At 40.9% G+C, this 13,964-nt stretch overlaps 1 long non-coding RNA gene across 1 annotated transcript; it reads left to right on the top strand.

The window, feature by feature from the left end:
• The first annotated feature begins 1,927 nt into the window (after nt 1-1,927).
• On the top strand, nt 1,928-12,768 carry LOC119904590. The gene is made up of 3 exons (XR_005444724.1): nt 1,928-2,190; nt 12,300-12,521; nt 12,697-12,768. It is a non-coding gene; the product is annotated as an uncharacterized LOC119904590 (long non-coding RNA).
• The last annotated feature ends 1,196 nt before the right edge of the window (nt 12,769-13,964 follow it).

Here is a 13,964-nt window from a genome sequence, read left to right as displayed (position 1 = left end):
GTGAATCTGTAATTGTGATATTAATTGAGATGCTAATTTTGGTTTGAAGAAGACTAATGATTGAGACCATAAACTCATTAGGAAAGTGTTTACTGAGGTAATAAATTAGGTGAGAAGTAGGGTCATTTTGTCATTGACTCCAACCCAATCGGACTTCTTTTTGCAACCAGTGGAGACGCACCCTGCTGGCCATAAGAAAGAATGCGTGTTTAAGGCACTTCCGTGTTGCCTTCACTTTTCAGACCCGGAGGTTGTTGCTTGGGGAAAACACACAAAGACCGGAAGTAAAACAAAATGACACATGACGACAGACTATCAAAATGAAATAACTAAAGTAAAACAACATAATTAAACTACAATCCTAATCCATGAAAAGCATCCTGTTTTAAATGACCCATTTTCCAACTTGTCTTCTTTTCTTGTTGGGCTCCTGATTCACCACAGCTAGCACATACATGGCTCAGTATGCTCCTTAAAGAGTTACATATTTAAGTAAAGTGAAACAGCTCTACTGCCATAAACTTGACCTTGTCTCCATGTTCACGTCCCACACCCGTTTACTGTTACAAAGCTCCTGCCAAAGGTATATCACGTTACAGAGCAGCTGTTTATTCGTTTTCACTTGAGCGCTTTCCTTTTAAATGGAGTGAGACATTTTTCTGCGTGACTGCACCTGGTGAACATCAGACTTATTCCACAGTAACTCTGATCCCTGCTTAGATGACTTTCCCCTTAAAAACATACAGTTTGCTCAGGGGATCCTGATAGGAAATGCCTCTTTAGCCAACAGGAACACAGCACAATGGAGAACATTGTGAGGAATCACAGGGTTCTTATGAATTCGTGAAGTGGGGGAAGGAGGCAGTGGAGAGCAAGAACACGTCCTGGTTTTAATTTTCTCATATTGCGTCATTCCCCTGTCAAAACATATAAATCACAAGCATGTCATCTTATGAAAGCTCTTATCTCCTCTCTGCGTCTTTTATCATACTGTTCTCCCGCAGTTACACAAGAAAATAGAAAATAGATAAAAGAAAATTAATTTTTGTCAGAGGCAGACATAGATAGCTGGAATGAATATAGATTGACAGACAGACTTGCAAAAGAGTATGTGATTGAATTACTGAATTAGAAAGAATAAAAAGTCAAACAAATGGAGGTCAAAGCAGCTGTTTGCTCTGATTTCTCTCTTGCGTCACACTCAGACCCCTCAGGGGGAGCACAGCAGTTTGAAACTAACCTTTGCACTAATGGGAGGGGTAGGCGGATACAGTTTGCACTTGCCAAAATGTGTGTATTGTTTCCCCACGTTTTCCTGCAGTGTGTCTTTGGAGAAACTGAATGTTGAATACTCATGTCTCTGTTTCTGCTCTGTTCTCTCTCCTAGGTCCAGATGTCAGCCAAGTGTTAAATAAGTGCAAAAGACACTTTGGGTTGTTGTAGTTTAAGGAAGAGCTTTCAATAAGAACTTTATTGTTAATATTGGTGAAATTTGAATGATATTTTGTGTAAATATGAACTATAATGAAATCAGCTGTGCTGAAGTTGCAAGAAGACATGCTGTCAATTTCCAAGGTGCCCCCATGACTGAAGCATGTCACAGCCCTGCGAACATTGATACAAGATGTATTTTCCCTACATACCATGAACGATTTAATTTGACTGTCCCTTTATAACCTTTGTCATCATGTTGTTACATTTATATTCTACTTAGAAAGTGCAAACTATAAAGAGTTAGCAAGCTACGCTAACAGCACTAATTTCTACCGGATGCGCTGCTTTTCATTCATTTCAACACCTGTTGAATGAACTACTGGACACTCAGTGCTGTGTTTGTCCTGGCTGGATATCATGATTGGCTGGTAAGCCTACATGCATAACCTAGATTCAGGAATCACCTTGTTTTGTACAGAATTAGAGGTGTCACAGTAAGGACAGAATTGAATGCTGCCAGTGGGACTAGGCTGGGTGCTTGTTAAACCAAAGTGTTTCTTTAACCTGTAAAAGAGTTGTGCTGAGTAAGAAAAGTAATTTAATGAGTAATGTCACTATTGCAGTTGTGTAATTAGTTAGGGTGACCTCAATTTCCCGGACATGTCCTCTTTTTGGGACCTAAAAAATGCGTCCAGCCGGGATTTCTAAATCGCCCAAAATGTCCGGGATTCATCTTCTACAGTTGGCATCAAAAGGGTGAGTTTGTGTGTTGCTTTGACTTTTCTCTGTAGGTCCCGCCTTCTCGTACACCACCATTGGTCGGTCATATAGGCCTACTTGTCATTCACGCAAACACTGGTAAACTGCATCTCCGTTATTACCCTCAGCACCACAGCAACAGCCAAGAGACAGAGCAGCAGCTTGCTTGTCAACAGTGGCAACACAGGACTTTTTCTTCCATACCAGGACTTCTCGCAAGCTGCCAGTACTCTTTTCTGCCATTTCCACCGGCTTTTTTTATCCAAGCGTGAGCATTGCTCATCATTGTCACTTTTCGTGAACCGACCGATCGCAGCCTGGATTGGGCTCGACATCAAAAAAGGTTGACGTGGTACTACAGCAAACTTTCGAAATGTTGAACATGTGTTGCATGTATGGTTATGATTTATTGATAAGTTAACACTTAGCATTAACAAATTAGAGACTAACCACCATGTAGACCATTTTTCTTGCACAAGTATCTAATGAATGAAAACAACATACCATAATGAAACTGCCTTAACTGGAATTAATATTATAGGATACCGGCAGTAAGCTATAGGATACAATTATCTGACATTATAAAGAATACGGTAACATTAGCCCTAGTCAAGTGCCCACTGTCCTCTTTTTTTGAAAACTTTTTGGTCACCGTAAATTAGTAACGTATTTTTTCTATGAGTAAATATGTCCCAGAGTATTAACAGTATAACTTAAGGACTCACAGAGGAACGTACATAGTGCTCAAATCCCAGAAGTAACGACTGGCCCCTGAGCTGGTTAATGCCTATGTCACTGTTGAAATTGAAATGATATTAACAACTATTTTTAGTGTCCTACCACAGATTCTGCAACATTTAAATGACAGTACCAACATTATCAGTCTGTATAAATTGCTTCCTTTTGGTAATTCCAGTTTAAACCAAATACATCATAAGAAACACCAAGGAGGAGCAGTATTAATAGCAGCAGTGTAAGCCAAAATGAGTAAGCAGCCAAGCACATATAAACCTGTACTGTCAGGTTCTTTGAGATTAAGCACACACCCACCAGCTGCCAGACAGATAGGAATCCTGAAATGTGAAAATGATAGGTGGGTCCATTTATGACACTTTCTGTGTGCTTAATCTTAACAGTGTGAGGAGAGCAAAGAGAGTCTAAAGAAAAACGATTACTGTGCACAAGATCACTGGCACACAGACCCACACAAACCCAATGGTGGTGCCTCTGAGAAGAGTTTGATGCTGATGTGCAGTGAAAGGCAGAGGTGGTGCATTAGATGGAGTGTAGAGCTGCTGTGAGTCAGACTGTGCTGTCGTGTCAGCTTGTCCAGACAGACGCTGCTCTCCAGGCTGTGTGTAGGTGTCTCTCAGGGGACAGTTGGGCTTTTCTGTTACGAAACCCTGAGATCAGGCCAGTAGTTGCCGCAGCTTTTCAATACTTCATGACATGCAAGGGCCGCCTGCCTAGTAACACAGCTGAGCACTTCGTCTGAGGGTCACAGAGCTTCAGAATAAACTGCTTTTTAATTCAGACATCCATTAACAGATTATCGCTGGCCCTCGCTGTTTTTGAAGGGCTCATTACATGATGTACTCACAATAAGCATTTTAATCTGTGTTTCAAGCTTCTTTTCAACCTTTAGTTGTACTTTTGTTCATTTACAGTTATCAACAGCAGCGGACTCAGGCAAAACATTTCCCATTACTCAACACTCACTGACAAACTGAAAATCCATGACAAGGCAAGGCAACTTTATTTGTAGAGCACAATTCATCAACTGGGAAGTTCAAAGTGCTTTATAGGGTATAAAAACATACAAACAAAAATTATATATATAGCCTATATGGCAGAGGTAAAATGTTTTTAAAAGGGCAGATGTACAGGCACGTGTTACAAGAGATTAAAATGTGAATAGTTTCTTCTTAGTTGAAATGAAGAGACATTTTCAAGATAAATGTACCATCATGTGCAGTAATACTTTCTATCTGAACATCTTTGAGGCTAGTAGCTAGCTACTTTGGCTCTTTATTGCTTATGCTGTAGTGTGCAGTGGACATTTGCTGGCCACTGACATTTACAGTATCAGCAGCATTTTTAATAGCTCCAGTGGCTCTAAATGTTTGTCAGTAACGTTATTCTGTGCCACCTTGATATGCTTCAGTGTGTCTGCTATCGGTGACCTTGCATACCACAGGCTTATGTAACTGTAATGGTCTCGGTTTTCACAGATGTGTCAGATGAACCTGGACACAGGACTCTTTTTTGTGTGAGGGAGATCACTCTGCAGCAAGTGTTGCTCACAAAACTGCAATTAAACACATGTTCCTATCAGTTCATATCATCTAGGTGGTGGATTGTGTGGTGTGTGTTAGATTTACTGCAGCTATTTTAAGAATGAAAAATTAGATGGTTCTATGAAGAGTGTGTACATATGCAAGTGCACGATGTATTGGCTGTGCGAAGCGGTTTGTGTATGTTGTGCCAGATGATAGGACAGAGGTATATTGTTGTTCTCACTCCGGAGCTTTTTCCATTTTGGGAGCCCCCATCCTCCCATCTGTTTTTTTCATCTCTTACGTCAATGCCTCCCGACCGTTACTGAGTGAAAGGGTTTTCCCACTCGATTCCCCCTGAGAGCTGCTGCCAGCCATGCTTTATTATTGTAGGCACTGCACTTTTACAGACTGATAGGTTTCATTATAAGCTGGGGAGGAAACTTCATAAGAAACACCGAATTAACTTCCTGACTATTTCCTATCTTCCTTGGCTGCTTTGTTAGGGCCCTAGTATTTTCCAAACAGGTGTTTGTTCAGCGATATAGTACACAAGATCATGACGTCAACAGGATGTGCGCTCACTTCCTTTGAACAGAGTGCCTGTTCCTGTCATTTGACAGGAAGATAATGCAAAAACTCTTTGCTACACAGATTCCTCTGCTCAGTTATATCAGATATTTCCCATCTGTGTGGAAGTGTGTGTCAAGTCTCGTAAATTAACAGAGACTTGGCCTAGTAGAGGATTTAAAATTATGTGATTATCATGCCATATTTTAAAACTGAAAAATAAAAAGCTTTGAAAGCTTGAAATCTGATAAAAGCATTTGATTTAATAAAAACAAATCTCTGCAAGTAAGTTTGTATTTGAGTTTCCCTTCTTCAAACCTGCAGCACATTTTCAGAGTTTCAAATGTGTCACTGTTCTCCCGGTGTACTAGTTTGTTTTGCAGGTTTGAAACCTTTTCAGAGATTTGCCCACACAACGCAAGCTTGTGAGTCCTGTGATGTGGCAGGAAGTTAACTTACTGCAGATTTTATTAGCCTTTCAGGCCCGGGGCGGGGATTGCTGGAATGAGTGGTGCCAGAATGGGCAACAGAACCAGAACCGGGGGACTGGGAAAAGGAACCTGGCTCTCCAGCCTCCCATTGAACACAGTTTGACGAATACAATACAGAGGTGGCTTTTTGTTTTGTGGGTTTGGCTCCGGGCACCCCGGCGCTGCCCCTGCTTTTATCCTCTCTCAGGCCTCCAGAGGTGGGCGCTGATTGATGCCCAACCTACCTCTTGCTCCTCTCCCACTTCACACCTCTCCTGTCCCTGTACGAACCCACTGTGTCTTTGTCGTCCTTGGAGTCAGAGTCCTGGTTGGAGCCGCTGTAAATCTCCTCTGTACTTTATTCCCTGTCATAAAATGACAGTGCTTCTCCTAGCGAGAATTCCCCGCTGGGTCCCCCACGCCCCAGGCCTGAGAACCTCCTCGTCCCGGCGGTCCAAAGCTCCTGTGCTTAAGGTGTGAACTCTCCCTGGTACTCCAAGCTCTCAGTCCAGGGAGATCAGCTAAAAGGGCCTCTGGCTGCACAGCTAACTAGCCAACAGCAGCTACAATTAGCTGTCCATATGGGGAACTCTGTACGTCACAGAGAGTTGAGCCAGAGCAGAAGGAAAACCAGAAAATATTTTTTCCGTAAAATATGATCCAGTTTCACCAAAATCAGCGAACAGTTAAAAAACTTTTTTTTTTCTAATCAGGGAGGCCTAAGCCCAGAAACACTCTGCCTCTCAAGCCTATCAAAACATTATGCAAGCCTTCAAAAGTTAAAATCTTGCAAAACCTTTTATTAGATTTCAAGCTTTCAAACTTTTTCAGCCTTTCAATGTTTTTTTTCTTCCAGTTTTGAGATATGGAAAAAAAGGAAGAGCAAAAGAAAAAAAGAGGACCAAGAGGCACAAATCTCTTAGACGAGACAGTTAATTACCTTGACAAATTCAACAGAGCCTCATGAATGCTGCTTGGAACAAAATATTGCTTCTAGTGTTAAACAATCTAATGCCAACCCCTGCCCTCATACTCAACCTATTTTCCTGCCCTTCGTCCGGTTGTGCAAACACACATGGCCCACTTAGAGGAGCATACACACACACACACACACACACACACACACACACACACACACACACACACACACACACTCTATGCTCTTGTATAACCGTAGGTTCTGAGGAATGAAAGACAGACTTGTAAACATCTTGCAGACTATTGGCTGTATTGTGGAGCTAGAGTTGCTGACGTCAATGCAGGCTGATGACTTCATGTGTCCACTGCTGCCTAGAGAGGTGACAGACAGAAAGGTGACAGATAAATAAGCAAGCTGCAGTTTATGTGTGTGTGTGTGTTTATATTGGAACAAGCAAATGCTCATTGTTGTTAAGAGCCATGTGCTAAAATGCAACATTACATCAGGATTCAGCAGCAGTCCTTTTTTCCTCACAAACGGACACACGAACACTCATGTTGACTGTGTTCATTTTAGAGTGTGTGCTTAGATGGGACCTGATTAATATTGCCGAGTTTACCTATGCCCCTGTTAACCTGTTCAGAAACCTTATGTGGCTAGGCATTTTTTTAACCCACAGAACTTTATTTTAAATCCTTCTGGAGATACCAAAGTGTAAATAAACAAATAAGCACATGAATTTAGGATGTTCCCAAAGCTTAAAATCATTTTTTAATGTACTGTAAAGAAAAGTTTGAACATTTGTAGCGGTTTCTTGGCAGCTGTGACATGCACTAAATTTTATCCTGTGAATGATACACTGTCCTTCAATGTCCTCTCTGGTAGACATGGGGGCCTTAGTTTAGCATGCTAGCATGTTAACATTTGCTAATTAGGACTAGGCTGATGGGAATTTCTCTAGTTTTCATCATAAACCAAAGTATTTGTTAAATTAAAAATGTATTGATGTTGGTGAAACATAGAAACTTGAGGGTTCGCCAAAGTTATTATAATTTATCCTGAAGGGGACATTAATACATTTCTCTCAAAATACATTAGAGGAAAAGTCAGGGAATTACAAAAGTCATTAGTATTCATCATCTGGGAACCTATACAATAGTTGATGTTTCAGATATTTCAGTCTGGTACCAAAATGGTGGACCGACTCACAGACAGACCGTCTAGAGTCACTTAACTGGCATGGATATAAAGGAAGGTTAAAGGGGACAATGGAGAATTTAAGTGGTTATAAAGAGGTTCAGTTATAAACCTTATCAGTGGCAACAAGTCATATCAGAGGTTTCACCGGCAATACCCATGATACCCACCTGCCACATGTGGTCACGTAGCAACAAACTAGTAGCACTATCTCTGGTGTCACAAGCCAAATGTAACAGTAGCTGGAGGCCCAGGACTCAGGCGCAGTCAGTGACGCACCCACCACCTGACTTCAAGTCCTCCCAAGTTTCCACAGAGATACAACTTCTGACACTGATGTGTCATGATACGACCACGTGGCGCAGCGAGGCACTGTGACTCTGTCTCTGATTGCTGTTCCTTTTTATGCTTCATCATTTCTCCTACGTATATTTTAAAAAGTCCCTGCACGATGAGACACTGAAGTGAGAGATTACACAAAGAGGATTTACTGAACAAATGCAGTGAATCGCATGATATAGAGACACAATTCAGGAGAAGACTGGACAAAGACACAGAGCGGGGCAGCTTTACTGCAGCCAATCCAGCTCCATTTTTAAGAAGACAGCAGGAGGATATGGAAAGTTGAAGGGCAATGCTGGCAATTATCTATATTTGTGTCAATAAATCGTACAAAAAGACAAAAACTATAAAGTGTCAGTCTGTCTCTCAATACTTTATGACTTCCCTGGCACTGTCTGTGGCCCCCATTCTTCCTACTGAAGACATGGAGCTAAATAAATGGTAAATGGCAGCATTTATATGTAGTTCTTTTATCAAAAACGCACTCAAACACTGATGGCAACAAGGTGCTGGCCTGACCAATGGGAGGAATTTGGGGTTCAGCGTCTTACCTAAGGACACTTCGACATGTGGACAGGGCAGCTCCTTTTAAAAAACTTTATTAATATGATTAAAATGGAGGGAGAGAAAGGAGGAGGGAGGAAAGCGCACTGGCCTCCTAGGAGGAGGAAGAGAGCCTTTTTTTTTTTTTGCACTATTCTGCTGCCACTTCTTTTATGAAAGGACATTGGAAGCTCACTAGTGCACAGCATACCTAAACCAGATTATCTGCATTTTGTAGATGGGATGAATTTCAGGCATTTGCCCTCTTAACAGGAATCCTATTCTGTTTAACCAGCTTTGTAGCATGTGCCTCACTGTGTGTCAGATGGCCATGATTAAGGAATGAGGGAATGTTTATTGTTTTTTAACTCCTTCAGGCAGAATATTCTGGATCAGGAATCCCTTGTCAGCCAAAATCTGGTCTCCAGGCTTGAAATGGTCCAGACTGACAGAATCCAGTAATATTTTCTCACTTACTGATACTGGGTAAAGCTTGCTGCATTATGTCCATCTCTGCATTTGGTGCCACCCCAGGAAGTAGTTTAAAGTACACGGTATGCAGATTAGGTCTCTTTTTATGGGTATCCATTTTCTTAAGGATAGCTAGTTTGATGAAAGTGCAACCCAATATCATTCTGCAGTTTTGGAAGTGCAGAAATGAAGAAGGCAAGCTGGCTTTATTTGTCTCTCGGCTTGGTGCAAAGCTCATTACGTCCTTAAAATGGAGCATATGAAGAACCTTAATGAATGTACACATTCTTTGCAGTACTTAAACTGCAGTGGAAGAGTCTAGCCAGTTGCAGGTGTGCATAGTTATGACAGAGTTTCATGAGGGTCATGAAAATTTGTTCTTCAAGAATGAGTTCTTTGGGGCTCCAACCAGGGCTGGACTGGGACAAAAAAATCGCCCATGGCATTTTTGGCCGAGGCCACCCACCAAAATCGGTCGGACACCCCTCACCAATACACCATCGGTCCATTTAGGCGGTCAGATTAGGGGTGTGATGAAACACTGAGATGTAACACTTGCACAAGATTGGTGTGAATGCCTACAAGACAAGAATATATATTGCAATAGATCTATTATTTCTAAAAAAATATTTATAGATTAAATTTTTGATCAAGAGGACTGGGGGTCCTCCCCCAGCAGATCTTTAGCATTAAACACTTAATTTCCCGCATTGTGGAGATTTTCTGCACCAATTTATGGTGGAAAAGTCTTTATTTTTATAAAGGGAAGCACAAAATTCAGGTGGCAGGTGACAATTCACACTATATAATAATAATATAAAATATAATGCAGTAATCTGTAGCTTATTATTATTTTTTGCTTAAGTTACTTTTTTTGGGACAACGCAGAGATTTCTTCTATATTTACATTGCAGGTTTTCTTATTGTGCAAATAAACCATTTTCATAGCATTTTTATTTGTTAATCAACATTTCTTGGTGCAAGCTATTTTTCAGAACAATTTTCACAAATGCTTTCAAAAAGTGGTGGGTACATGTCCTCAGTGTCCTCAGTGTAAATGACCCTCCCTCCCTGCAGGTTTGAGCTACTCCATGCTTACCGCTTCACCTCCACACTCGTCCTGCTCTCTCTGTCCCTCGGCCCATCATGGTCACTTTGTCTGTTTCACTGTTGCACATCTCCTCCTCTGCCTGGCAGTGGACACCACAGCTCTTTTACTCCTTCAGGTGCCTGTGCCTGCACTACGCAGGGTACTGCAGCTGATGTTGGAGCTCCTGCAGCCCCGGCAGCAACCACATCGGTTGTTTTCGCGCATTTGGCGGCCTCCGTCTGAAGAATGTTTTTTTTTTTTTTTTTAATGGCCCGCAACGCAAGAAACAGAGAGCAGAGGGGTGATGGCTAGTAAGAGATGTGATTGGGCCAGCCCAATGTCAGTTTAGAAAATTACCCAATGAACTGCTGTCCATTCTTTATGCATGTTACACCGATCCCAATGGTGCGTCGGCCCACCGGGCATTACAATACAATAACTATCACAACAGTAATTCTGCTTATCCTTGAGAGACCTCAACTCTGCTGTGGACCAGTCTAGCTAGATCTCAAGTTGAATCCTATTTCTTCGTTCAGGCTGCAGTTCTTCAACCGTTTTACGACTGGATTGTTCCACATCATTATCATAAACTGCACCGCTCTATGCTCCTCTCTGCCTATGGCTAGTGGACTAGTTTACCATCAGTGTTTTCCTCACTCAAGCTTTAGGAATGATCTCCACTATCTGGTCCAATGGGGATATCTTTTGTGGCTACAAATAAAACAGGGACTTTTTTATTCCCTTAATGGAAAATGAGTAGGAGTGGGCACCGCACTTCCTGTCAGCTTGTCTGGGGGAAAAGTGGAAGATAAACAGTTTTAGGTTAATGGAAGTTACACCCAGACACTTAAGAGCACACATACAGAAGTCTGCAGAAACCAAGTGAACAAATATAAAACATCCAATAGCACAATAGAAACAAAGTTAATTCAATCTTATACTACAGTAATTGCAAGATTATAATGGTTATATTTCTTTATTATCCTTATCATTGGGCTACATGTGGCTTGGAGGTAGACCTGGTCGTCCACTAAGCAGAAGGTTGGAGGTTCAATCCCTGGTTCCTCCAGTCTGCATGTCAAAGTGTCCTTGGGAAAAATACTGATCCCCAAATTGCTCCCGATATGTGTTTGTGAATGCTTTAGTTTTTAATGAGTAGTTGGCACCTTTACATAACTGGGCTCAGCAGCCTCTATGGACCAAGGTTTTGGATTTTTCATTAGTTTTTTTTTTTGTTTTCAATTTCAGTTTAGTTATATTAGTTTTTAATGTGGGTTTGATAGTTTAGCTTTTTTAAATATAATTCTTAGTTTTAGTTTAGTTTTTATTAGTTTCAGTGTTAGTTTTAGTCTTTGTCGCTGCATGATGCTAAGCTCAGTTCAGTTTAGTTCAGTCCAGTTTAGTTTCTTCACAAAACATTGAAATACAAGTACAATCATTAGAAATAATGCAGAATTGTGAAAAGTCACTGATCTTTTTTAAGCTGTCAAAGCTTGTATGTAGGGGCCAAAACACTAAGCAAATATTTGAAGTACACATTGTATAAATAAGTACTACAAATAAATGAAGCACATGCAATCTACAGTATAATTTCTAATCTACATACAGAAAACCCTAAGAGCAAACTACCCTACTCCTACTACCCAGTGGTCCCAAGAAATTCATTACATCAGTCTCTAGCCCTATCATTCTTGGTTAAAAAGGTGAAATACAATAAATGGGGTGAAATACAATTGATGGACAACTAAGAAATTGGAAGATAGTGTAGGCTCCCTTGGAGCCACAAACAACAGGTCCCCAGCACCCTGAAGGTAAGTATGACTGGAACGCAGTTATATTAAAATCTAACCTTTATTTATAAAAAAAACATGTGAAGCACAAAGAGACAGGTTGGCTGAGATATCAGTGAGCCCATAAAACACACAGCTGACATGCAGTAAATATAATAACCAGCAGCAAGAGCTCACAGTCAATGTAGTCTACTAAGGGCAAGTTTATCCCGCATGCAAGATGAGCTCTAAGCCAGACCATCAGAACAGAACAGAACAGAACAAAGACAATAAAAGAAAACCACCAAGACCTGCAACCCGAACTAAACAAAACACAACTCTATACAGTTGTTGCATTCATATCATTTTGTACACGTGTATGTATAAAATATAATAGAAAACATTTTCAAATTCCACCAAATATGCAGCTGACGTTACATGGGGCTCTCCTTGTAACAGCGGTCGCCATCTACTACGCTGCAGCCAGATGCCGCCCTGACCCCAGGCTCTTTTGATGGACACGCAGCGTGCCAGCTCTTTATGCAGAGGACAAAGGAACACACCCGCGGCTCACCAACAGGGGCCTATCAGCTAATCACCGCGCACACCGCTGAACTGCCGGTCCAGCCACACCAACTGCCCCACATCATCAGTTCCCCCGGCTTCATATCCACACGAAAAGTGGGATTATTAGGTCCTATAAAATAAATATATAAATAAACTAAAACTAAGGACTTTTACTCTTTCATTTTAGTTAGTTTTGCAAACCTACAACACAGTTTTAGTTAGTTATCTTTTTTTTGTAAATCCTCATTTTTATTTTTATTTTAGTTATATGTTTTTTCATTCGTCTTAGTTAAGGACAGTAACCTTGCTATGGACATAACGTTAGCTTATGGCAAAGGCAAAGAGACTGAAGAGGACGTTGACGAAGAAAGCTAAGAAGAGAAAAAGGGAGTAATCAAGGAAGAGGCTCCCACATGTGAAGAGCTTTGTGAAATAAAAGACTGCAGGTTAGACCGGGTGGCAAGCTAGCCAACAAAGCAAGTCAATCAATGCAAATCAACGCAAGTTTACAGTAATGTTACTGATGTCTCATTGTGTTGTCTTGTAGTAATTAGCTTGTGTTGACAACTTTGCTAACACAGGCAAACATAAGTGCAACAACACAAGACACAGCAAGCCAGCTAGTAATTTATAACTCACCAACAGAAAGAAGGCCTGCTTGGCATCGGTCTTGCATCCTTTCAGCTCTTTTGGCTCACACCAACAAGTTAAAACTAGTCCGATATTAACTCTTGTCCAGTCTGTTGCGTGTTTAATCACTCTTTTTCTCTTCCTCGCTTTCTCAGACAACGTCTTCTTTGGTCTCTTCACAGCCTCTGCCCTGATATCCATACTGAGAATACAGATCTAATCCCAAAACTCACAAACTTCCAAACTCACATTCTATATTATATATATATACATTCTTCTTATAGCTTGCTTGTTTAAGAGTCACGTTGATGCCAAAAACCATAATGACATTGTCATAATAAATGTCCTGCCCAGGATTCCAATGTTACGTAGCGTAAGAACTAGCGTAGCAAGCCCAGAGTGGCAATGACAGAGATGCCATTGACCCTATTACAAGTCAGTGTACCATCAAAATGATTTTCAAACTGTTACTTTAAGATAAACTGACTACATAATGTTGCTTTAACAACAACATCACAAGTACCTCATAGCATTGTCACTGTGAGCATGTTAACATGCTGATATTAACGTTTAGCTCAAAGCAACGCTGTGCCTATGAGTGCAGCCTTACAGAGCTGCTAGCATGGTTGTAAAGACTTATTGTTGGATAACAATGGAGTTTTACATTGTTAGTTTTGTACTTTTCATTCAACAACAGTAAAAAAAATATAACATATCACCAGACTGATCCTTCAGATAAAGTAAGCAACTAAACATTACTTTGCCAAGAATTTGAAAGGTGACAGGGACAGCGAACGTTGAAGGAGAGTTGACCCTGTATGTGTGTTTATATGAGAGGCTGAGAGTCTAATTCAGCGCACAGCTGCTTAGTGAACTCAGTGTGAGAGAGTCAAGGAATGTAATGGCTGTAATGGAATGCTCACACAG

The sequence above is a fragment of the Micropterus salmoides genome, unplaced genomic scaffold, assembly GCF_014851395.1.
Source record: "Micropterus salmoides isolate LMB-PRFRI ecotype aquatic unplaced genomic scaffold, ASM1485139v1 Ms_hic_scaffold_15, whole genome shotgun sequence".
Classification (NCBI taxonomy): Eukaryota; Metazoa; Chordata; class Actinopteri; order Centrarchiformes; family Centrarchidae; genus Micropterus; species Micropterus salmoides.
The sequence above is the reverse complement of the archived record's forward strand: the minus strand, read 5'-3'. Positions and strand labels throughout refer to the sequence as shown.